We start from the raw sequence: 14,142 nt of genomic DNA, 5'->3' as shown, positions 1-14,142 counted from the left end.
TGCTTAAGTTGCATGTCTTCAACTGGCTTATATTTGGCAACTATTTGCCAAATTTTGCATATTAATTAACAGCGGTAACTTTTAGCCTCTACAGAGCAGGCTATTTGTGTTTTCTTCTATTTGCATTTTACTCGCGTTCTTACTTGAAGAGGAAAAATTAAACATGTTATTCTATATAATTTTGATTTAAAAAGAATCTAGACAAATTAACTTAAAGAAAGCTAAAATGCATGGATTTATAAATAACTCTCTTCCTTAATAAGTTTTAAAAGTAATTAGTTTATTCAGCTAGCTTGAGATTTCTGTCTTCAACATACTATTTTAAAAAATGATTAGACAACAGTAAATTCAAATTCTATTCCTGGAAGACAGTACTTTCATTTTAATTTGCAGTTATTTAATTAAATTAAATTTCATAGGATAAATTATAAAAAAAAATTTCACTGATGCATATACCTCTAAATTATTATTTTAAAATGAAATGAAACAGCAAGCATAACATACATGGCAAATGGCTACATTCTGACTTTGTAGTTTAATCTCATATTTGATATTTCTGTGTTAGATACATAAATTGCAATCAGCATTAATTAGAATAGTTAAAGCTTTAAAGACATTATAAATAGTATTAAAACATAATCTCAAAAGCTTGTGAGATCATATTGTGAGTTCAACATGTGAGACAATTTGGAATTTTGATTTGAACTCATTTTTCATGGGAAAAGCGAAAAATATATGAAATTTTAAATGAAAAATATGTAAAATATGAATATAACACAAAGTAAAATGTTTGATTAATTATACAAACATTCCAATAAAATGAGAAAGCTGCTCAAATGACTGAGTAGCAAAGTTACTAAAAAATGTGTCTAAGGGATAAGATTAATTTTTCTTTTATGCATTTTGCAAGGGAAATGTTTCTGAAATTTCATTTCAGTTTGTTAAAATTTTCGTCAGTTCAGAAAATGCGATGCTCCCAAATTAACTAGCTACATGGGCATTTTCTTACTTTTCTCCTTGTGTAATGTGAGTGGGAGACAGTTTCCCTTAAAAGGTCTTCCATTAAGGCATCTTCACTTTAAGAATATTGTGCTTCCCCATAAAAACCATTAAACAAACAAACTGAAAATACAAAGCACTGTTAAGTTTTTGTCATAATTTGGGGTGTGGTCAGAAATTTTATAATTCATCAAAATTTCCTCCAGTAAACTGAACAGCCACATGCAACTCTTTGCCTCCTTAAATACAGTCAAAAGTCGTTAATTCGGACACCCATAATCCGGAATGATCTATAATCCGGACCTCAAAGCTAAAATCTTTCTGCGCATGCGCATAGGCGTTTTACTCGTGCGCCCAAGACATTTACGACTGCGCATATGCGTCTGCGCAAGTGCAGAATACGTTTTCGCGTTCGCGTTTAATGTATAACGGACGCTATAAGCTAAAATTATCTAATTATCTATTTCAGTTAATGTTGATGATTGCGTTGTTCCTTAATCTTCGAATTGGATCCGGCTTATTATTTTTTGAAGACTGTAAGAGCAATTTTCTAAAAGTAAGCTTGAACTTTTGATTATGTCAAATAGAATTTCCGATGCTGGAGCTCCCAAAGGATCTAGAAAACGAAAGTATGTTTCGATGTCCATCAAACAAAAAACGAATTGCTACAAAAAATGGATAAAGGCACATTCTTTGTTTATCTAACCGTTCCGAAATCTGTTTATCAATTTCACGCTGCTGTGCGCGGGGGGGGGGGAGACATCGCGGCCGGCGCGCAATGAACTGGAAGTTTATTTGTCAACACTATCGTTATCTTCAGAGCAGATGTTTTTATTTTATTCGGCTTATAATTCCTTACTAAATGTAGTATTTAATTTCGATGTACTCCGTCTTTGATATGATTTAAATCAAATTCCTCGTCATTATAAATACCATGAATACAAATCAAATAGTTTTCTGGTTGCAATTTTCTAATTTCGGCTATGCGTAAGGTATGCTTTACGCATCCACGCGTTGAAAGAAATGTTTAATAAAGTAAACAAATAAATATTAGGCTTCTTTTTTGGTAAATTTTCATACCCTTTAGATCATAATTGCTCATTATTTTATAAATTACGGTTTCATATTTTTAATTTTATAATTTCTGCATGCCATCTTACCAGATTTAAACTGATGATCTATAATCCGGAATCGCCGAAGTCCCGACGAGTCCGGATTAAAGACTTTTGACTGTATAGTTTTCTTTATAATAAGCAGTAGTTTAATTTGTATAATTAAATATATAACTAAGTTAAATGTATAATTCAAATATCATGCTATGATGCTTGTTTATACGTATCATCAACTTCGTTTTTCATAGTATATTAATGCATATTATAATTTCAAAATGCATAAAATACATTAAATTTTTGAAGTATTAATAAAAGACCAGAAAATTCATTTCTGGACTTTGAGCAAATTGTTTTTAGAATGGGCTTTAACTGTTGAGACAGTATAAAAGACATATATTAGGAATACATTCTGCAATTTTTCAATTTTTTTCAGTCTTTTCTCAGTTTATTATATCAGCTGTATATCAGTATTCAGTTTTACCACATTAAATTCAATTTGACAGCAAAATCGCAAGATATTTAAAAGCAGCCAAACACCAAACTCGTACGGTGTTGCCACTGCTTGGTTTGAAATCATTGAGTCTGTTAACCAAAAATATATTAAATTTTTGTAAAACATGAAATAGATAATAAAACAAATTCAAATTTTGGACTTCCAGATGCACATGTTTGGGTGGAGGACTGCATTATTTAGTATTTGGTTGCTCTACGGTTGTTTTTTCACAATGCAAGAAACATGCATAAATTCATGTAGATCCTTCTTTATTATACAGGATGCTAATATTTGGTGGCAACAATTTGACAAGTGATACAGTTAATCTATCTCAAATTCATATAAATGTATCTCATCATTGTTGGATAATTTCTTGCTTGAAATACTATAGCCAAACTTAAGACGTATTTCTTTAATTTTAATTATAAACTAAAATTTATTCTAAACATGATCAAATTCATATGAATTGTATTTTAGAGATTTTTGACTGTTCTATCAAAGAAAGAATTACTGTCCATTAATATGCCAAATTTAACAGTTTTTGACCAAATGAGCAAAAAACTGAGAAAAGCAGACATTCAGGTAAAGTTGTTCATATGGATAACTTGGAGAAGAGGAAAACTTTTTTTTTTTTTTTTTTTTTGATTCATTAGATTTATTGTACGAATTGGAAGATATGGAGACAATCTGGCATGCATTGGTGCAACTTCTAGGAACCACAGTGCATACTTACAATTTTTTACAAATGGAGGTAAATATGTTTTATCAAATTGAATATTACATGAGATATTATTTAAATGCTTGAAAATGTTTTTGAGTTATTCCATTATTTTTACATAATGCCATTCTTCCTTTACTTTAAAGAAATTATTAAGTAATGCATTTATAATTATTAAAATATTATACATAGTATTCACGTAATCATAACATGTCTGCTGAAGTGTCACTGTATTATGGATACTTGATTAGTAATAAGTTATTTCTCTGTTAACCCTGACAATGTCTATCACATGCTGAGGCTTACTTTCAAAAAGTCAGCAGAAATGTTTCAGGGGTAAGCCGTGCCAAACATCTAGGATTTCCCATGAATAAATTAAGAACACTGTGATGTTGGATGATTGGATCACACCTCTTCCTTCAAGATATACCAAATCATTTAATAAGTTTGGGTTCTTGGTGGCCATTTCAGAAAAGAGAATTCTGTAAAATGCTCCTCAGAAGAGAAATTGTCTTTTTGGAGCACTCTATTTTCATCCAGATAGCAGAAAAGTGATAAGAAATGTGACTTTTGAGCAGTTTCACATACTTGTTGGTTCAAATAGCAAAGATCCCAAACATTGTCAAGGAAGCTGTCTCGAACCATCACTGAATCATCACAATCATCATGACCTTGTCCATTTTCAGACTGGCACATTGGAAGTTTGGCTTTATAAGGATAGTACCGTATTTCTAACCTTAAAGTCAGCTTAATGCATTTGGAATCAAGACTCATACCTGCATGCCACTTGCTTCCATTCATCAATGAACCAGTCATTGTGTTCTACAACTCGTAGAAGGCAGATGCTGATACAGTGGCATGCTGTTGGATGTGGTACTATCACAGTTCTTTGGCTTCTGAAGTCTGTACAAAGAAATAAGTAGTCACAATTTATCTAATCAGGTGTAAAGAGTCAACTAAATGAGGCGCCCTGTCTGGATTGCTCATGTAGTTAGGTGATCACCTGAACTAAGGTTTAGTGTTATTGGCTACACATGATTATGGCTGAGACTACAAAGATCATGATCATTCAAGATTGCTTCTTAAATGATCAGGATTTTTAGCAATTGCTTCAAGATGCTAAACTTACACTTGTGCATATTCTATGGGAATATCTTCACATGTTCAAAAATGAGGCAGCAGTACCAGAATATCTGCATAATGATATTTATCCTTAGGGATGAATAGCATTGTGTAGATATGCATATGCACTTCATTGTGCATATAATATACAAAAAAGGTGAATGAAACCTTTTCTGCATATGAAGGCTTTTGTTATTATCCAGTTCTTATTTCATTTCCTGCTTCATTGTTATGAGAAGACACTTGAAGAAAGTAACTAAATGCTGGTATTTATATATAACAATAAAACCACTGCATAGAAACAGTTGTTAAAATTTCAGATTTTTTATCAGCAATTTGGTTGCCACTAAAAAGAAGAATCATTCAAGTTCTCTTTGCTTCATTAACTGAACAATACATTGTTGCAATTTAAAATGTACATTAAAGTTACCATTTGATTGACAATCATCCATCAATTTCTAGTGCTGAATTTTTATTTTCTTGCCCCATAAATATTTATAAGTACACACATACGCACAAAAAATATTTTAATGCATTAAAATGGTTTCACTATTTCAGTAATATTTAGTTATATCACTTTTTATTAATTTTTTAAAATTTTCAATTATTTTGCTCATTTCTCAGGCATACAATGGCATCTACTACATGAACTGAATTATTCTCATGCTCATGTTTATCCTATAGTTCTTCCTGAGAATGGCATCAACTGGAAGTCGTTGGTGGCAACCATCAGGTTTCTTTGAAGATGCCTGCATTAGATGATGACATTTCTATTGATGGTTCTGAAATCAATGCATTTGAGTTATTGGATGATTTGAGAGCAAGGAACTTGATCCTACAAACTGGTGGTTTGGGCCATACTCTGAGGTGAGAAAATTGAGTGTATTTTTAAGTTCTGTTAGGTATTGTGTTGCCCATTTAAGTTAAATTATTAACCATTGACTCATTTTATGAGAGAAATGGTTATTTTTATAGTAAAAATTGAACTCTGGGATGGTAGGTTTATGTAGATGTTTCTATTTTTAATTTTTTACTATCACCAGATGTGCTCGCTTCTCATTCTTCTCCGCACCACTTTTATGTTCACATTACTTTTCAAATAAAATGATACTGCCTCTAAATGTTATTGTTATGTATTATTTTGAAAGAAATGATATAGGGAATTAAAAAAAATATTTTGGCAACACTTAATACTATATCAGGAATCCTAATGATATGCTGTTTTTAAAAATTTTGTGATTTTGTTATTGAATTTTGTGTGGGGTAAGTGCAAAGAAAGGGATGCTTAATAATAAAGTTAAAAAGACAAAGATAGTTGTGCAGGTCATTTTGTTAAGAAAGCTATGCATTGATATGATGAATTCAGAAATGACAATAGAAAGTAGGAAAATTTATGGCAACATTTAACACACTATTGAGAATTCTAAATGTGAATCTACTATTGAATTCTATGTGATGTAAGAATTCAGTGAGCAAGCTACAAATTTCATAACATATGATACCATTTTATAATATAGAACCATTAATTGCCGAACAAGCATTTTTGTCTTTTAAATGCTCCCTAAATTTGTTTGAAAATTTAAGCATTGAAATGGTATCTAAGTCAGAAAATTCATTCTTGAATATTTTTGTGAATTTGTCAGCCATATTTATGTGTTTAAATAAATATATAGGTACCCACCTACATACATGCATATATACATGATTAGGCATAATGAATATTTTACTTGGAATTTTTGTGCTACCGATACCATATACAATATTTGATTTTATATTTATAGACTTCTTTGATATACATAATTGAATTTATTTCAATAACTTTCTCTATCTTATTTTAAAAACTTCTGTAACTGGAAATCATTTCTAGGATTAATACTTTAGAAAATGAAAGATTTACTTAATATTTGCAATGTGACAGAAAATATCAAGAAAAGAAGTTACTTGCAGTTTTTTTATTTCTGTATTATAATAGAGTTTTCTTTTTTGCATTTTGTTAGCATTTGTTTTAAAAGGACATTTGCATTCTCAGTTTTTTCATTTAAAATTTCAAAGTTATACTCTGGCAGCATAATGAGAACATGAAGTGACTTTTCCGTAGACTAAATTCTTTATAATGTAATAGCTGGAATTAGTATATAAAATTGCATTTATATGAAGAAGACAATGCAGTAAAAAGGGGTGGCTAATTTCTTGTTAGTAGGAGACACATATTGGAGCTGAAGAGGATTGAAAAGTAATAAATATTATCTTTAAAATTAGTAAACCAGATTTAGGGTAGAAAGTAGTGTTTGAAGTAATTTAATAATATTTCACATTTCTTAATTCATAAAATCACATAGTAATAAACACAAAGAAGTAATTTTTTGCTCTTCCTCATTTATCAGGAAAATATGTTTAGTAGCTACACACATTTTTTTTCACGTGTTCATTTTTTCACATTTCGCACATTCATAATAAACACAAAGAAGTAATTTTTTGCTCTTGCTCATTTATCAGGAAAATATGTTTAGTAGCTACACATATTTTTCTGCAATGTGTTGAACATTTTCTTACCCAAATAGGAAAACAAGTTTTTTCCTTTGATTTCCAATATTTATTTTCTTTCTGATTACAGCTATGAATCAATTTTGCTAATTTTAATCAACTACTACATTCAAAATAAACTTTTTCTTACCCTCCAAAGGTCAGATACTTGCTGGGTGCTTAAATCCATAACGGTGACTAAATTAATTACACATCAAGCTGAGAAATGAAACTTATTTTAAAATAAGCTTTAAACTTAGCACAATTTTTTTTTTTTTTTTTCATTCTTTATCACTAACAAACAGGGCAATCGTAACATGGGATATTAGCATACTGCCCAAAACAATAAGTGTAAAGTATATCTGTGGAATATTCCACTTCTTAATATAATTTCTAAAACTTACAGCACATAAAGATCCTTGTGCCTTTTATGATAATTTTAGTGTTTTCCTGGCCTTCATTGGAATGAGCCCAGAGACTTGGGGAGTCATTGCCGAAAATTGACATAAAATCGACTCAATTTGATCTAACAAAAGCACTTGGTTCTAGAATTTGGACCAGTCTTTTCTAGAATTAGAATTGCATTAAATTAATAATTATGAGTTAAATAATTATTTAAGTAGTAATGTCCTAAATAATTTCCTAAGCTGTTTTTAATTTGTTGAGTTTCTAAACTGTTAGAGGTGTTGCTTTAACTGGGTCAGGAAGCATCTTTTGCAATCAATTAATGCCATTCACTACTGAGTCCTTTTCAGAGCTTTTGTATTGAATGTATTGTTTTCAGTGTATTCAATAGTTTGATCATTGTCTAATATCAAAAGGCACTGAAAAAAACACTGCTCGAGGAACAGCAATTTGTATTTTCTTCAGATGAAGATTTTTTATCTGGAAATGCTTACCAAGGTTGTAAAATTTATATGTAATGAACTGTTATTTGTAGCTGTTGGCCATTTGAATCATTACACCATGACAGAATCATACATCAAATCTGAAATTTGCATAAAAAGTAGAACATGCTGGGATATGCAAATGTTCAGTATTCCACAGCATGTGTACATTATATGAAAGAGTAAATAACACTACAAAGTAATTTAAAAAGGCAGACTAAAATGCCAGTTTTTCATCCATACATTATGTTTACTTGTTATTTTGAAGGTTGGGGGTCATGTAATGTCTCATAAGACAAGAAGCAATTCATACTAACATGTCTCAGAATTCAGTTGCAAGGGGACTCAGTATTGTGAATTACTGTGTATCCCAACTGCTAATCATTTTGGTCTAATGATTTTTGCTAGCCTTTGCAGTTAATAACTCCAGGAGAACCACAGAGATTGGCCTGAGAATCTCATTGGTCTTCTCTCACTATTGCCCCAAATGACAGATATCTTGCCCACATGACTGTTAGGAATTTTTTATAGGAAACTGGATATATCGCTTAACATCAAGTATGGCTCAATGGCATCTGAAGCATTGTAGATTATTTGTAAAGTGAGCATTACTTCAGCTTTCTTTCACACTCTGACACAGGAATCAATGCCTTTGATGGTGTGTTCAGCGCCAAACACAGGTTCATGAAAAGTGTGATGTCACCTTTTCGAATAAGTCCCACATTTCTTTTAGAATGTTGTGATAGTCATATCCATGTGTGGAGAATGCATATTCGAAGCTTGCATTTTTCATCATTATGCTGGCCCAGCAACAGTATGAGGTGCACTGGATGCACATCCTGTTTACCTGTAGTGTGCATATCTGGTACTCTTACCAGTCACTATCATATTACTGAGGTTTTAATGCCCATGGCTATGAATATATCCAGGGCTTCTGTCCCCTCTCCTTTCAATAGAACAATGGGCAAACCAATGTTCCTCACATTGCCCTACATATTCTTTATACACAGGATGTTCAACTCCTGCTTTGCACAATGCATGTTCAAGATTTCTCACCAATTAACAGTTGGAGAGAGACTGAAACGACAATATTTACATGCCAGTGCAACACTCTAGCATAGACCTTGAAACCACAGGTGGACTTTTGTACCCATGACTGCCATCCGAAGTTTGTCTGACTCACAAAAACAATAGCAGGTAACATTCAGTTTCCTTTCAGCTGCTATAATGAGTTATGATTATTGGGAGTACTGATTTCTGCATCCTCCGTACCACTAAATTTCCTGAATTTTAATCAATTCATCCTTCCATTTGTAGTATTTATCTGAGTAAAATCTAGCAATAAAAAGAGTCCTTGGTCAAATTATTCAAGAGCTCATTTTTCATACTTTGGAAAGCAGGAGATAATATTAATCTTGTTGATCCTACTGATGTTGGGAAAATAACACAGAGAGCAGCCATATTGACTTTTCATCAGCAGGGAGCACTAATCAATACATGATACAATGGCAATAAAAGCGAGTCTAGATGATTGCAGCAGCGTCTTGCTAGGATGAAAGCTAGAAAGATTCAGAGGAAGAAGGAAGGGAGTCAAAAGTTTCAGTTTGAATTAGAAAAAGTTTCAATTTACAATTATTTATTATTATTGCTATTGATTTACAATCTTTTTGATTTCGCAAGAGGCATCTACATTAAGTGTTATGTAAGATCGCATGATTAATTTGAAGGACGCAGTTTAGACTTATAGAGCTATTTTTAAGATAGCGAGATGTTCGCAAAAATGTTTTACTCCTGAAGATGAGGGACTGTGCCTGATCGCCCTCAAAATCGATAGACATTTATTGAAAATCTTCTCAGATAAGGTAGCTTTTCTGGGTAATTTTATAAGTAAAGCCTTTTCTAAGGGAAGTTTGTGAACATTTAAGTCAAAATCCTGTTTATGAAATAATGCTCTTTAATATAAATTACATTTTATTATTAAATAATCATTAAATTACATATTTTATTAATCCATTTAATTATGTATGATTTAATGATTTCCATTTAATTATGGATTATTTAATGATTTTTAATCATAATTGCATGATTATTATTTGTAATCATAATTACAAATCATTAAATCATTCTGTTTAATAAATTGCAATTTATTATTTACTATGTAAAAATCTCATATAGCAAATGAAAAGCAATTTACATTTGACTGAAATTTTTTCTGTAGGAATACTTCAGGTTTTGACACCAGGTGCCATTATTATTAAATATTAATTTTTAACACTTTTCCTATTATTAAGAAATTAAATTCTTAATATACAACTGTGTACATTTGTAAATGTATAGAACCAAGTAGATTAATAATATGTATTTCCCTTTAATTAATGAATGAGATAATTAAAGCTAACCAAAATAAATTTTACAGTATACAAGAGTTTCACGAGCACATTTAAATGCAATTTATGGGCTTTTGAAGAAATCCATTGATTAAAAAAAAAAAAAAAAAAATGCTTTTTCACATAATGTATAAAATTTCATTTGAAATATTTAAAAAGAAAAATACGTCATAAGAAATTCATTTGTAATAGCAAATAATTTTTAAAAATAAGATCAGGAATTAAATAGTCAAAAGGAGTATTGGTACAGCTTTGAAAATAGAAATAATATTTATTGAGCCTTTTTTAAATTAAATAAGATATTCTCATTAGATTTAAAAATAAATTTAAGTCAAATAAAAGCTTATTTCATGAAAAAGGCGTTTCCTAAATGATACATTAATTTGTTTAGTAGATTAATTGTTTTGTCATAGTACATTTATATTAGATTAACCACTCAGTGAAATTTAAGACTTTATTAATTTTCGAGAGAATTTAAATTATGATAAATATTTCTTAGTTTCATTCGAATAGGGAGATGTGTTTTATTTAAACTTTTAAAATTTAGATCCAGTTATTGATTAAAAAAGTTAAATATTCGAGTGATTCATGAAATATTCATAGAAAGAAGTTGAGTAATTTTCTCTTGAATAAAAAAAGACTAGAATAACTCTTCTTGAAATTCATAAAAACCCTTCTTAGTATGTTCAGAGGCCCACCAGCAGCCGAGCAGTAAAAGCCACTGAACTCTGGTAATTCATTTCGGAGTTTGATTCCCAGCAAACGGGCTAGCTGCCCGGTCGTTTTCGTGGTTTTCCCCATGCATAAGGCAGATACGAGCCAGTTTCCCTTAAAATGACCTCCACAGGGCATTCCTTCATTTCCGTGTAATGCCTAAAGGCGGAGCACGTAATAAGTAAAAATAAAAATATGTTTTAATATTAAAAGGCTTTCCAGCTTTTACTTATTGTTGTTGTCTTGACCATGAAAGAATGACCTTTTACTTGTTACTTGTACAACTGCTTTTAAAAGTATGGTTTTCTTCTGCAAACCCCTTATATTCTTCTCTATAATATACAGCATACCACATAAATGTAATAAAAATTATGGCACATAAATAACTTAATAATTAGAATATGAAAAATGGTTTACTAGGTTCTTGCCTTATTATTTTTTGTATTGTTATTGTTTTTGATTTTACAAATATACACAAGTTTTCAGAAACAGAATCACAGATTTTATTTGCACAATGGCTCAATTTTTATTACCGCGATGGCTGCGCTTGAGGTATTGATGTAATATTTTAAATATTTAGCATAAAATTGCTTAACATGATAGTTTCTTGGTTTCTATGGTAAATTATTGACTTATCTGAAGTCTGCTTCTACTAGGTAAGAAAAAGGGAAATGTTAATGATGTTTGTTGTTCGAAACCAATCCTTCTTCAATGCGATCAGTTTTTCTTTGATAGTTATTTCAAAATGAAACGTATGGCATTTCAGCGGTTCTATGCAAACACAATCAAGTTTTCACTTTATTAAAGCGAATATTAAAAGCTTTCAAATTTTGCAAGCGGCTCGTACGTAACACATATCTTCTGAGGAAGTTTTAAGTGCTTTGTAATTTTCGTGGTTGTGTTTTCTTGTGTTCCTGCCTTTTACATTTTTATATTGCACTTCTTGTGTAAAATTTTTTTATATATTTAGAAGAAATTAAAATTCGGTAAGGTTTAATATTTTTACGGTCGCTTAAATGAATTTGCTAAGGTTTTCTGTGCTCTCTCTCAGCTTGTAGTCTATTAATCTAGTCTTGCACTCGCTACTAGTTATCCATTTTTAAAGCTTTGTTATTAAGCATTGCTTTCTTCCCAATTACGCCGCTTACACTTCAGAAAAATGTCACATTTTTAAAAGCTGCATACTAGCATATGTTTTTGCAAATTTTGAATAGCGTAGTCCTGCATGCAAACATTCGCACCTGAACGCCCGATTTTTGAATTTCAAATTTGTTTTATTATTTATTTCATATTTTAAAAAACTTTTAATTTAAAATTTTTCATTAACGAACTCATTGATTTGAAACCACGGAACCTACGGCGAAACTTCGAAACTAAATATTTTTGTCTCCAGCGTGCGAAGCTGTTGCCATTCAGAAAAGTGGAAGTTATTTATCTTTCAATTTTAATAAACAAATTCGACTCTAACTTTTCATGATAACTAGTTTTTATAGAAGTAGTATAGCAAATATAAAAATATGCATGGCGTCTTCTTCCATTGTATCACCAATTTAAAAGTATGCTGTTTTTAAATATTTAGTGATTTTGTCGTTGGTATTGAATTTTATGTGGTGAAGTGTGAAGAACCTTATATTTAATAGATAAGGTTAATACACAACAATAAGAAAAAATTAACAATATTGTTAGCACATAGCAATATAACACAATGTTAATAACAAAATGTTAAAAAAATGTTTTGTAAGCCATCTTGCTATCAAAACTGAATACTAATATGATGAACTGATTAAAGACTGAAAAAAATATGAAACTGCATAACAATACTTGTTACTGTATTGGAAATTCTAAAGATATGCTGCATTAAATGTAAAATAATACTTTTGTCATTTTACCATTGAATTTTACACGGAGTAAAAGCGAAGAAAGCAATGTGTATAACAAAACAAATTATGTAAGTGAGTTCAAGAGCAGACTAATAAGCTGCGAACTCAGCGAGTGTGTAGAAAATCTTAATAAACTCTCTTGTGTGACTTTAAAATCTGAACACTTTCAGTTTTATTTCATTTTATTGTCCCAAAGGGGAATTTACCGAGGAGGGCCATTCATTTCGTTTTTGGCATTTTTGTGTTGATTCACTATAAACAGCATATCACTTTTCAAATTGTTGCCACCAAATATTAGAGCCCTGTATTATATTTAAAAAAAATTAAATAATGACGAATCTGCACAAATGTATGTATGTTTCTGGCATTGTGATAAAACAACGGTACCTAGAGACATCCAATTTTGAATAACGTAGTCTTCCATTCCTATATGGGGATCTGGAAGAATAAATTTGGAATTTGTTTTATACCCAAATTTGGAATTTGTTTATATTATAAAGAACATATTTAATAAATAATGGTAACACACAAAAACTTTAAAAAACGCCCTTTTGGGAGTAATGCAAAATCTAAAAGCTTCCAGATTTTTAAATTTTTATATTTACTTCCCTTCCTCCTCAGTTTAAAAAAAAAAAAAAAAAAAATAGTAGTAACGCTTTTTCACTCACGTGCCCCAAGATGGCAATTAAACTCCTGGTTCAGTTTTCTTTTTCGAATCAACTGTTTGACCAATAATTAAGAAAAATATCTAACTCCAACTCAATGTTGGAAAGAAAAAGGAAGGCCATTATTTAAAAGAAATTAGTAGCTTGACATTCACTTGTCAAAAACCTAACACAGAATTTGCTAATTAGGCTTAATGAACCAGAGCAGTCAGAATTAACCAAGATAGCTATCCACTTATATTGCCTCTTGAGAGAATATTTTAATTCTACCGTAATATTTTATTCTGCTTGACTCAAAGAGGTTTGAGAAGATTTTGTCTTCCTTTCTACATCTTTTTAATTACTAACAGCAGTCTATTCTAAGACGTTTTCGAGAAAAAAGCATTTTTTACATATTTTACATGTTCTTTCAGAGATCAAAACTATAAATGAGTCATTTTTATTTATTTACTTACTAGAGGAAGTATCCGATGCCAGTTAAGTTAAATTTAGAATAATGTATCTTGTAAATTTAGAATAATATAAATTTCTGTAGAAAAATAAACTAATTCTCTCCCATTATATTGGCAACAATCGCACACAGTTTTTAATGATTTTCGTCTTTCTAATCAAAAGGTCGTAAAAGCTCAAGTTCCGTCCAAT

The 14,142-nt window shown here is 30.5% G+C and overlaps 1 long non-coding RNA gene across 9 annotated transcripts in view; it reads left to right on the top strand.

The window, feature by feature from the left end:
- Window positions 1–14,142, top strand: part of LOC146996643 (uncharacterized) — a 47,252-nt gene that overhangs the window by 18,104 nt on the left and 15,006 nt on the right. For 4 of the 9 annotated variants that reach the window (XR_015041542.1, XR_015041539.1, XR_015041540.1 and 1 more), the window contains 2 exons: window positions 3,258–3,355; window positions 5,129–5,311. This is a non-coding gene — a long non-coding RNA (uncharacterized LOC146996643). Of the gene's footprint in view, window positions 1–3,257; window positions 3,356–5,068; window positions 5,312–14,142 lie in introns of all 9 variants that reach the window. The other 5 variants (XR_015041541.1, XR_015041545.1, XR_015041544.1 and 2 more) reach the window with 2 other exon arrangements.

The sequence above is a fragment of the Stegodyphus dumicola genome, chromosome 6 (assembly GCF_044657685.1).
Source record: "Stegodyphus dumicola isolate Sdum_Otavi_A_Nest chromosome 6, ASM4465768v1".
In the NCBI taxonomy this organism is placed as follows: Eukaryota; Metazoa; Arthropoda; class Arachnida; order Araneae; family Eresidae; genus Stegodyphus; species Stegodyphus dumicola.
The sequence above is the reverse complement of the archived record's forward strand: the minus strand, read 5'-3'. Positions and strand labels throughout refer to the sequence as shown.